Genomic DNA, 12,765 nt, shown 5'->3' on the forward strand with positions numbered 1-12,765 from the left:
AAGTGTCTGTTTCTCTCACTAGCTCCTCCTTCCCTCTCAATTTCTACCTGTCTCTATTATATATATATATATATATATATATATATATATATATATATATATATATATTAAGATTTTATTTATTAGAAAGATAGGAGGAGAGAGAGAAAGAACCAGACATCACTCTGGTACATGTGCTGCCAGGGATTGAACTCAGGACCTCATGCTTGCGAGTCTAGTGCTTTATCTACTGCACTACCTCCCTGACCCATAAATATATTTTTAAAAGGTATATTAGAAAAACCAATTAATGTCTTAATTTAATCTGTTAAAGCATGAGATGTATGTGATACTCTTTGTTTTAAATGTAGGAGACATCATTGGGGGCACATTATTGATGTCTTAATTTTTCTCTTCACAAGTGACTTTAAAACCTCAAATACTGAAGTGACTTGATTTGAATAACAAACGGGAGGACAAGAGGTTCAGAATCCTTAACAGCTGCTAATCACACACACACATGAACATGTGGCTCACAAACTTTCATACACAGAAGACACCAGAAAACAGCAAGAGATCAGAAAAACAGAACATCGGAGGCCAGGCAGTAGCTCACCAGATTAAGCACATATAGTTTGAAGCCCAAGGATCCTAGTTTGAGCCCCCCACTCCCCACCTGCAGGGGGGTCGCTTCACAAGTGGTGAAACAGGTCTGCAGGTACCTATTTTTCTCTTCTGTTTGTCTTCCCCTCCTCTCTCAATTTCTCTCTGTCCTGTCGAACAACAACAGCAGCAACAACAACAATAATAATAGCAACAACAACAACAATGAAATAAAGGGATGGCCACTAGGAGCAGTGGATTTGTAGTACAAGCACCAAGCCCCAGCTATAACCCTGGAGGCAAACAAACAAACAAAAACCTGGAACATAAGCACCCAAGAAAGAGCTGCTCCTTTCCAGTCACCATGTCCTTAATGACTACTACCCAAGCTTCTACCAGTCCAGACTGGCCATAACCATCCTCAATCCTTATGTAAGTGGGACCCGACAGCATACTGACAAACAGTCTCTTTCGTGTTTGTCTTATCTCACTCAATATTATATTCACAAGATTGATCCTAAGTGTTGCATGCAGTTTTAGAAATTCACTTCTATGCTTTTATCTAATCTGCTGTTGACAAATATTTGGCTAGTTTCCAAATCTGAGGTCTATTATGAATAGCATTCCTATGGATATTCAAATATGTCTTTTAATGAATGATGTATGCAGTTCTTTTGTATTTTAGTGAGTCATACACAGGATATGCATCTGACTCAGCTCCGGGATGGTTTTCTCGATGAAGTATAACCAATATATACACCTGCCAGTTTATGAGAGTTTCTATCGCCTCACATCACTGCCAATGTTGGTATTACACATCTTTTAATTTTTTTTTCAGTTTTGCTCTTCTGGTGTATGTCCCAACATCCCCACCCCCACCCCAGAGCACTGCTCAGCTAGGGCTTCTGGTGGTGCTAGGGTTTGAAATTGGGACCTCTCGTGCTTCAGGCATAAAAGGCTTTTTGCATAACCTTTTGCTATCTCTCCAACCCTATCCCTATGTCTTAGGAAAGGCTGAACAATTTTTATTGAGATAAAATTCATGTAATGTGAATTTTTTTAAGTTAATAATACAGATTTAATATTAAAATAATTTTATGCAGGGCAGGGGAGATAGCATAATGATTATGCAAAACGTCTCTCATGCTTGAGGCTCCAAGGTCCAAGGTATGGGTTCAATCCCCCATACCACCATAAACCCCAGAGTTGACCAATGCTGTGATATATATATATATATATATATATATATATATATATATATATATATATATGGAGAGAGAGGGGGGTAGGATACTACATAATGTCCAAAGGAAATTCTAGACTCATTAGGTACTCTCTCCCTATTCCCAAACTCCTGCCTACATGTCTGTGGCAATTACTCTGTCCATATGGATCTACTGATTCTGGATATTGCTTGTGAAGGAAATCCTAAATACCTTACTTTTTGCTTCTGGCTTTTTTCACTTATTATATTGTCTTGAAGGTCCCTTCACATTGTAATCAGCACTTCATTCATTTAAAACTGACTTATGGCCCATGTTATATAGAGGTCACAATTGATTTATCTATGTATCCATTGTTGGACATTGGGTATTTAGGTGTTTTGGTTACTATGAATATACGTGTACATGTATTTGTTGAGTACCTGTTTTCAATTCTGTTTTGTTTTGACTTTGACCAGAACACTGCTCAGCTCTGGCTGATAGTAGTAGTAGTAAGAAGATTGAACCAGGGCCCTCCAAATCACCAGCATTAAAGTTCATTGTGTAAACCACTCTGATCTCTCCCTGGTCTTCTTCCTTTTCAGTTCTTTTGGATAAGTATATATGATACCTAGGAGTTGAGTTCCTGGGTCATATGGCAATTCTATTTTAATTTAGTATCCTTACTGCCACATTGTTTGTACAGCAACCAAGTAATTTAGATTTCACCTAGCAATGTTCTAGGGCTTGAATTTCTACACAACTTTGACAGAAAAATAATTTTATATTATCTGAATTTTTAAACAATGGTTAATGTAGTCCTCCTAATGGGTAGTAATATTTCCCTAATGTTAAACATCTTTTGTATGCTCTTTGGTCATTTGCATGTCTCCTTTGAAGAAATGTTTGTTCAAATACTTGGTTCAAATTTTAATCAGATGTTTTTTTATGTTGATATGAGTTATAAGAGTTCTTTTAAATAAAATAATTGTCGGGAGTCGGGTGGTAGCGCAGCGGGTTAAGCGCACATGGTGCAAAGCGCAATGACCCGCATAAAGATCCTGGTTCGAGCTCCCAGCTCCCCATCTGCAGGGGAGCCACTTCACAAGCGGTGAAGCAGGTCTGTAGATGTCTTTCTCTCCCCCTTTGCCTTCCCCTCCTCTCTTCATTTCTCTCTGTCCTATCCAACAACAACGACATCTAAAACAACAACAATAATAACTACAACAATAAAACAGGGGCAACAAAAGGGAATAAATTTAAATAATAAAATAATTGTCCTCTTTTAATCTTTCTCCCCTCTTTTTTGTCAGTGCTTGCACTATGAATCCACCACTCCTAATGGTCATTTTTTCCATTTTCTTTTTTCTTTCTATTTTTATTTGACAGAACAGAAAGAAATTGAGAGGGGAGGGGAGATAGACCGGGAGAGAGAAAGACACCTGAAGACCTGCCTCACAGCTCATGAAGTGGATCCTCTGCAGATGGGGGAGTGGTGACTTGCACTCAGGTCCTTGAGCATGGTGATATGTGCACTAAAACTGGGTGCGTCTGGTACTCTCTTTCTTTCTTTTTTAACTCTTGCCTTCTTTTATTGGATAAAAACAGTGAGAACTAGAGAGGGAAGTGGGAGATACAGAGGTGTTGTGACCCCAAGAGGAGTTTGGGACAATTAGCATATGAATGACGTCAGCCTGAGGCGGAGCAGACTGACAAGGGAATGAATATGTAACAATGACTTGCCGCAGCCACTCGCTTGATTGGGTCACCTTCATCATGGCAGTTTCCATTTGGTGTGGCCCCGATTGATCCTGATCTCTTCACGTGCTGATCTTGGGTAACTTAGTTTCAGACTTTGGACTTTTGCCTATTTTCCTAGCTAGACTTCTCCTCTCTCATTCACAGTGATTTTATGAATAAATCTCTTTTGCTTAACCTTAAATGGAGCCGCTTGTTTTGCAGTACCTAGATATTGGCCCTTTACCCCTGTATAAAGCCTTGAATTGTTTAAACCCGTTACCAGCATCCCGCAGTCAATCCTTTACAAAGCCCCTTTTAAGTTTTAGCTCCAACAGAGAGGGAGGGAAGAGGGAGAGAAGGGAGGAGAGAGGGAGAGGAGGAGGGGGAGGGAAAGGGAGGGAAGGGGAAGAAGAGAGAGGAGAGGGGGAGGAGGAGGAAGGGGGGAGGGAAAGGGAGAAGGGGAGGAAGAGAGAGAAGGAGAGGGGGAGGGAGAGGAGAGGAGAGGAGGGGGGAGCTGCAGCACTGCTATACCACTTGTGAAGCTTTCCCCCTGCAGGTGGGGACCCAGGGCTTGAACCCATGTTTTTATAGATTGTACCATGTGCTCTCAGCCAAGTGTGCTACCACCTGGTCCCTATAAGAGTTCTTTATGTATTCTGGATACTAGACTCTTACCAGATATGTGATTTATGAATAGTTTCTCTCATGTTTTATATACAGATGTCTCTGTCACTCTCCTTCTTTACCCCCCTCCCTCTCTCAATTTCTCTCTATTCTATCAAATAAAAAAGTAATCAATTGACAAATCTAAGGTAAGGAAGATTTATTACTATGCTTTCTACTAAGCTTCATGATTTTTAGTTTTTATATTTAGATAATTTGATTAATTTTTTTGTTCATTTTTGTGTGAGGTAGGGTCCAACTTCATGTCTTTGTATGTAGATAACCAGTTATATCAGCACCATTTGTTGAAGAAATTATTCTCTCCCCATGAATGTTCTTGGTACTGTTGTTGAAAATCACTTGACCATAGATGTATGGGTTTATTTCTAGAACTCAATTCTATTACATTGATTTATATTTCTACTCTTATATCAGTACCATCTTGTTTGGGTTATTGTAACTTAGTAAAAAATTTGTAATTGGGAGGTGTGAATCCTACAACTTTGGTTTATTTTGTTTTGTTTAAATAGACAGAGGCAAAAAGAGGGAGAACGAGAGGAAGAGAAAGAGAGAGAAAGAGGGAGGGAGAGAGGAAGGGAGAGAGGGAGGGAGAAAGGGAGGGAGGGAGGGCGAGCCCACAGTACAGAAGTTTCTTTCAATATGGTGAGGGATGGGATGAAAACTGGCTCGTAGATGGCTATTACTTTGTTCTTTTTAATATTTTTGACTGTTAAAAGTCCCTTGTGGGCTGGTAAAACAGCTCACTTGGATAGTGTGCTGATTTGCAGTGTGTACACACAGGTTTGAACCCAGCCCCTGCTGAACTGAAGGACATTTTAGTGCTGTAGTCTCTTTCACTCTTATATTCTACCTCTCTGTCTTGTCTGTCTCTATCTTAAAAAAAAAATTCAGTATATAAGATATCGTTATTTGTAAATAGCATTATATGACATAAATAAGGTCTTGTCTGGTATAGCAAATCCTAACCATGGTATTTTCAAAGTAAATGAAGTTCCCAAATAACTCAGTTATAATAATTATCTTATTACCTCCTTAAACTTGAAGGCAGCAAGAAACCTTCCTCATTCTCTAAAAAACCCATATTTCTCCCTGTCCTGGAACCTCTGGGGCTTTGCCTATTTGCCTTCATATTTCTCTTAATCCACACCATTTAATACTGCATCTGCTGACCTCAAGCAAATCAATGCAACCAGTGCCACCTAGACATGTTTCACTTTCAGTTGTGTCCAGAAAAGCCAGGTCTGGGATGTCAACCCCTCAGCTCCAATACTCTGCCACCAAGTTGCAGATGCTAGCATGATGCCAACCTGACTTCCTTGAGGAGATGACCTCACCAATGTGTTCTGGAACCCCACCTACCCACAGCCTACCCCACTAGGAAAAGATATAAACCGGTTGGGAGTATGGATCAGCCTGTCAATGCCCATGTCCAGCAGAGAAGCAATTACAGAAGCCAGAACTCCCATCTTCTGCACCCCAAAGAGATCTCTGGTCCATACTCACAGAGGGATAAAAATAGGGAACTTTCCAATGGAGGGGATGGGATGTGGAATTGTATCCCTCTTATTCCAAAATCTTGTTGATCATTATTAAATCACTAATAAAAATGACATCGAAAACACATGGGGAAAAAAAGAATTATCCCTGAATGTTGATAGAGATTGAATAAACATGTAGGTGCCATTTAATATTACTAAATCTTCAATGAAAACAGAATTTTTAAAAAGTCTTCATTAGTTTCTTAAAACAACGATTCATAGTTTCCAGCATTTTGTCTCCTTTGTCAAAATTATTCCTGGGTGTTTTATTCTTTGGTATGCTCTTAAAACTTGAATTGTCTTCTAAATTTCCTTGTTACACTGTTTCTTCATTTCTGGTGTATAGAAACACATCTGTGAGTATTACATTTTGTAACTTTGCTAAAATTTGGTTATTAACTGCAGTCTTTCATAAATTTTTTAAATCTTTGGTATTTTCTCTCTTTTCTCATGTCATCTGCAAATAGAGATAGTTTCACTTCTTCCTTTCTGATATGGGTGACTTTTATTTCTTTCTCTTGCTTAATTATTCTGGCTAGAACTTCCACCACTTTGTTGAATAGTGGTGATCAAAACAGACATCCTTGTCTTGTTACTGGCTTCAGGGGTAAAGATTTTACTCTTTTGCCATTGTGTGTAATATAGTGTTTTAGCTATCAAATAAGATTTTTTTCTTTTTGGTCAGTTCCAGGATTTTACCACTTTTTCAAATAGAAGGGGAGGGGACAATACCAAAGCTTCCTTCAGTAAGGTGGGGGCCTGAACCTAGCTCACACACGTGGTAATGCAATGCACTATCTAGGTGATCAGGTATTATTTTACCTTCATCTGGCATTGAAGGTATATTACATTGATTGATTTCTATGTTGAATTACCCTTGTTTTTCAGGAATAAATTCCATATTTTCTTAGTATATATATGTTTTAATATACTGTTTGATTTGTTAGTATTTTGTTGAAGATTTCTGAATTATAAGGGATATTGGACCACAGTTTTCTTATTTTGTGTATGTTTGATTTTAGTATCAAAGTAATACCAGCTGCATAGTATGAATTAGTGTATATTATCCTATAGCCCTTATCAATATTTCCACTTTATAAAGAAAAAAAATTTTTAAATGTTTGGCAGAACATTAAAACATGATATTGACTGTCATTTCCCCATTGTCTATAGATGTTGAATATCCTTACATAGGCTTATTAGTTATTTTTACATCTGCAAAAGTCCACTCAAGTCTATTGTCAATTTTCATGTTGTTATTTTGTCTTTTTCTTGACTCATAGACAATTTTATATATTTTGAGCAAGTCTGCTATCAGATACAGATATTTTATAACTTCTCCTACTCTATAGTTTATCCTTTTAACCTTTTAGTGCTCTCTTTTGATTAACTGATTTAAAAAATTTAATATAGTCCTATTTATCATTTTTATTTACTGTTATTATTTTTTTCCCCCCAGGGTTATTGCTGGGCTCGGTGCCTGCACCATGAATCCACCGCTCCTGGAGGCCATTTTTTCCCCTTTTTGTTGCCCTAGTTGTTGCAGCGTCGTCGTTGCGGTTATTATTGCCATTGTTGACGTTGCTTTGTTGTTGGATAGGACAGAGAGAAATGGAGAGAGGAGGGGAAGACAGAGAGAGAGGGGAGAGAAAGATAGACACCTGCAGACCTGCTTCACCGCCCGTGAAGCGACACCGCTGCAGGTGGGGAGCTGGGGGCTCGAACCGGGATCCTTAAGCCGGTCCCTGGGCTTTGCGCCACGTGCGCTTAACCCACTGCGCCACCGCCCGACTCCCTACTGTTACTAATTTATTCATAAAATAAAAATATTGACAAAATAGGATAAGAGGATGCCATACATCAGACAAGAGACTAATAACCAAAATATACAAAGAGCTCAGCAAACTTAGCACCAAAAAAGCAAATGACCCCATCCAATAATGGGCAAAGGATATGAACAAAACGTTCACTTCAGAGGAGATCCAAAAGGCTAACAAACATCTGAAAAATTGCTCCAGGTCACTGATTGTCAGAGCAATGCAAATAAAGACAGCATTGAGATAACCACCTCACTCCTGTGAGAATGGCATACATCAGAAAGGACAGCAGCAACAAATGCTGGAGAGGCTGTGGGGACAGAGGAACCCTTCTGCACTGCTGGTGGGAATGTAAATTGGTCCAGCCTCTCTGGAGAGCAGTCTGGAGAACTCTCACAAGGCTAGACATGGACCTTCCATATGACCCAGTAATTCCTCTCCTGGGGATATACCCCAAGGATTCCATAATGCCCAACCAAAAAGATATGTGTGCACCTATGTTCATAGCAGCACAATTCATAATAGCTAAAACCTGGAAGCAACCCAGGTGCCCAACAACAGATGAGTGGCTAAGAAAGCTGTGGAATATATACACAATGGAATACTATGCAGCTAATTAAGAACAATGAACCTACCTTATCTGACCCATCTTGGATGGAGTTAGAAGGAATTATGTTAAGTGAGCTAAGTCAGAAAGATAAAGATGAGTATGGGATGATCCCACTCATCAACAGAAGTTGAGGAAGAAGAACAGAAAGGGAAACTCAAAGCAGAATCTGACTAAATTTGGAGTAGGGCACCAAAGTAGGGTTGAGGGTGAGGGTGGATGTTCAGCTTCATGGGGCTGGGGGGGGGAGGGGGGAAGAGGGGAGAGAGGGTGAGGTGGAACACAGTCTTTTGGTGGTGGGAATGGTGTTTATGTGCACTCCTATTAATTTGTAGTCATATAAATCACTACTTAATTAATATGAGGGGAAAAATTGATTGTATATCTCAAACTTTTTAAGGCACAGACTGAGTCTTTTTAATACATAGGCTGAGTCTTTGATACGTTGACTCTCTCAAAAGTCTAGACCAGGGAGAACAGAAGCAACTGGTGGCGCAGCTATATACAAGATGCTGGGTATTATACAACAAATCCTAACAAAGGGACTTTTCAAAGTTAAACCAATTACCAAATAATGTGAAGATAACAATAACTATCCATTGTCTTCTTGAACCCTAAGACAGCAGGAACCTCGCATTTCCACTATAGAGCCTATATTTCCCCCAGTCCTGGAACCTTAGGGTGGGGTGCACTTTCCTGCATGTTTCTCTCAATTCATATCAAATAATATTGCATCTGCCGATCACAACCAAATCAATGAAACAAGTGCCACCCCACCATGCTTCACTTCAGACTGTGGCCAGAGACTTCAGATGTGGAATGACAACCCTTCAGCTTCATTACTCAGGTGAGACCTTTCCTTTCATAGTATTCTCTAATTCCATTCCAAGCGGTTCAATTCCTAACAAAGTCCCAAAACCTAGATATAGACTAGGTCCCAAGAGATAGGGCATATGTTCACACGTATCCATAAACTAGGGGAAAATATATACCTGAAAGCAAAAGTACATAATAGTCTGCAGTGAGTAATCCCCCAACACTTCATCTGCACTATTCCAGCCTTTAGGTCCATAATTATTCAACAATTTGTTTGGCTTTGTATGTTGACTCTCTTTTCAGCCACCAGGTTCCAGATGACAGCATGATGCCAACCAGACTTCCCTGGACGGAGGACCCCACCAATGTGTCCTGGAGCTCTGCTTCCCCAGAGACCCACCCTACTAGGGAAAGAGAGAGGCAGACTGGGAGTATGGATCAACCAGTCAACACCCATGTTCAGCGGTGAAGCAATTACAGAAGCCAGAACTTCCACTGTCTGCAACCCACAATGACCTTGAGTCCATACTCCCAGAGGGATAAAGAATGGGAAAGTTATCAGAGTATGGGATGGGATATGGATATTGGGTGGTGGGAATTGTCTGGAGTTGTACCCCTCCTATCCTACAGTTTTGTTAATGTCTTCTTTTAAAACTAAATAAATTAATTAAAATTTTAATATAGTCCTATTTATAATTTTTATTTACTGTTATTAATTTATTCATAAAATAAAAATATTGACAAGATAGGATAAGAGGAGTACAATTCCATATAGTTCACACCACCAGAGTTCTGTATTCCATCTCCTCCCTTTAAAGCTTTCCTATTCTTTTTTTTTAAATTAATTAATTTATTTAAGAAAGCCAACATTAACAAAATCATAGGATGAGGGGGTACAACTCCACACAATTCCCGCCACCCAATCTCCATATCCTATCCCCTCCCCAATAGCTTTCCCATTCTCTATCCCTCTGGGAGCATGGACCCAGGGTCCTTGTGGGTTGCAGTCCTGAAGCTCAGCTTCCCCAGAGACTCACCCTTCTAGGGAAAGAGAGAGGCAGACTAGGAGTATGGATCGACCAGTCAACACCCATGTTCAGCGGGGAATCAATTACAGAAGCCAGCTTTCCTATTCTTAATCCCTCTGAGAGAATGGACCCAAGGATCATTATGGGGTGTGGAAAGTGGAAGATCTGGCTTCTGTAATTATTTCTCCGCTGAACATGGGCATTGGCAGGTCGATCCGTTCCCCTAGCTTGTCCCTATCTTTCCCTAGTGGGGCAGAGCTCTGGAGAGGTGGGGAGTCCAGGGTACATTGTTGAGGGAGGTCCTTTGTCTGGGGAAGTCAGTTTGGCATCATGGTAGCATCTGCAACTTGGTGGCTGAAAAATCATTAAGATATAAAGCAGAACAAATTGTTTAATAGTCAGGAACCTAAAGGCAAGAATATAGCAGATTAGTTTTGGGATCTTCATTTTGGAAAAAGCTAGTAGGTCTATTTTAGGTATATTCTAAGGGCCCCACGACATTACTAATTTTTGCCGGAGCCTGACAGCTAACATGCAGGTTGACCAAAGGTATTGTCTGGCGAGATGGTATCAAAGTTGGAAACAGAACTAGAAAGCTGGATCAGGGCAGAGAGTAGCTCCCAAATATAGGAAAGGTATTTAAGTATCATTTTATGGTGTGGTTTTTTTTTTTGTTTTTTTGTTTTTTGTCTTTCTACTTGTTTACTGTTTGGGGTCACTGCAAACTATTGTGCCCTTTTGCTTTAAGGTGTATATTTCCCCCTAACTTACACACATGTGCACATGTGTTCTGTCTCAGGGGCCCTGGTCTATATCTAGGTTCTGTGGCTTTGTTAGGAGGGGCACCACCCAATATGGAATTGAGGAGTCCTGTGGGCTAGGAATGGTCTCACCAGAGTGTTGGAGCTGAAGGGTTGACATTCCATGCCTGCTGTCTCCGGACACAATCCGAAGTGAAATGTGTGGAGGTAGTACTGGTTGCATTGATTTGGTTGAGCTCAGCTGATGCAGTATCAAATGATCGCATGAAGTGTGCAGAAAGTCATGCCCTGGAGTTTCCAAGACTGGGAGAAATATGGGTTTTATAGACAATGGGGAGGGTTCCTGCTGTCTTAGAGTTTAAGAAGGCAATAGATGGTTATTACCATAACCAAGTTAATAGGGAATTTGGTTTATTTTGACAATTCCATGGTTAGGATTTGCTGTATCAAATAATATCTTACCATGATTTATGCCAATTAATGCTATTTACATATAATTGTATTTATTTATTTATTTATTTATTTATTTATTGCCTCCAGGTTTATCACTGGGGGTCAGTGCCTGCACCATGAATCTACTACTCCTGGAGACCCCTTTTTTTTCCATCCCATTTTTGTTGCTATTGCTGTTGTTGTTGGATAGAACAGAGAGAAATCGAGAGAGGAGGGGAAGACAAAAGAAGGGAGAGAAAGACACCTGCAGACCTGCTTCACCACCTATGAAGGGAACCCCCTGCAGGTGTAGAGCCGGGGGCTCGAATCGTTATCCTTACACCTGTCCTTGCGCTTTGAGCCATGTGTGCTTGACGCACTGTGCCACTGCCCGGCTCCTCTATAGCTGTATCTTATACAGTGACACAAGCAGTTGCTTCTGGTCTCCCTGGTCTAAGACTATAGGTGATTTACTATTTCAATTAAACAGTCATTATTAGAAATGTATTAAAAATTTTAACCCACTGTTAAAATTCAATCAGGTTACCAATTTGAAACCCTAAGTGCTTAGATTGAAGGAATATATACTCAGACCTGGGGCTATGCATTAAAAAGTTTGAGATTTTCATTCTAATTTCCCCTTCACTTACTGATTAAATATTGATTTATAAGATTATAAGTTAGGGGGCCTGACGGTAGTGCACTGGGTTAAGCACATATGGGGAAAAGCACAAGGACCTGTGTAAGGATTCGGGTTTGAGCTCCCAGCTCCCACCTGCAGGGGGGTCACTTCACAAGTGGTAAAGCAGGTCTGTAGGTATATTTCTCTCTCCCTCTCTGTCTTCCCCTCCTCTCTCAATTTCTCTCTGTCCTATCCAACAACAACAGCAATGACAACAATAACAATAAATACAACAAGGGCAACAAAAAGGGGGGGAAATGGTTTCCAGGAGCAGTGGATTCATAGTGCAAGCACTGAGCCCAAGCGATAACCCTGGAGGAAAAACAAAAGATTATAAATTAATAGAAGTGTATATTAGCACTGTTCCTGCCACCAAAGGACTGTGTTCCCATCCCCACCTATAGTGAAGCTAAAAATCTACCCTATAGTGAAGCTAAAAATCTACCCTCTCCCCCCACCCAGAGTTTTTTACTTTGGTGAGATACTCCAAACTCAGTCAAATTCTACTTTTTTTTTCTTCTGTCTGCTCTTCTTTCTCAATTTCTGTTTATGAGTGAGATCATCCTATACACATCTTTCTCTTTTTGACTTACCTCACTTAGCATGATTCCTTCTAGCTCCATCCAGGATGGGTCAGAGAACGTGGGTTCATTATTCTTAATAGCTGAGTAGTATTCTATTGAGTATATATACCACAACTTTCTCAGGCATTCATCTGTTGTTGGGCACCTGGGTTGCTGCCAGGTTTTGGTTATTATGAATTGTGCTGCTATGAACATAGGTGTACATATATCTTTTTGGATGGGTGTGATTGAGTACTTAGGATATATCCTCAGGAGAGGAATTACTGGATCATATGGAAGGTCCATGTCTAGC

Source organism: Erinaceus europaeus, chromosome 6 (assembly GCF_950295315.1).
Source record: "Erinaceus europaeus chromosome 6, mEriEur2.1, whole genome shotgun sequence".
Classification (NCBI taxonomy): Eukaryota; Metazoa; Chordata; class Mammalia; order Eulipotyphla; family Erinaceidae; genus Erinaceus; species Erinaceus europaeus.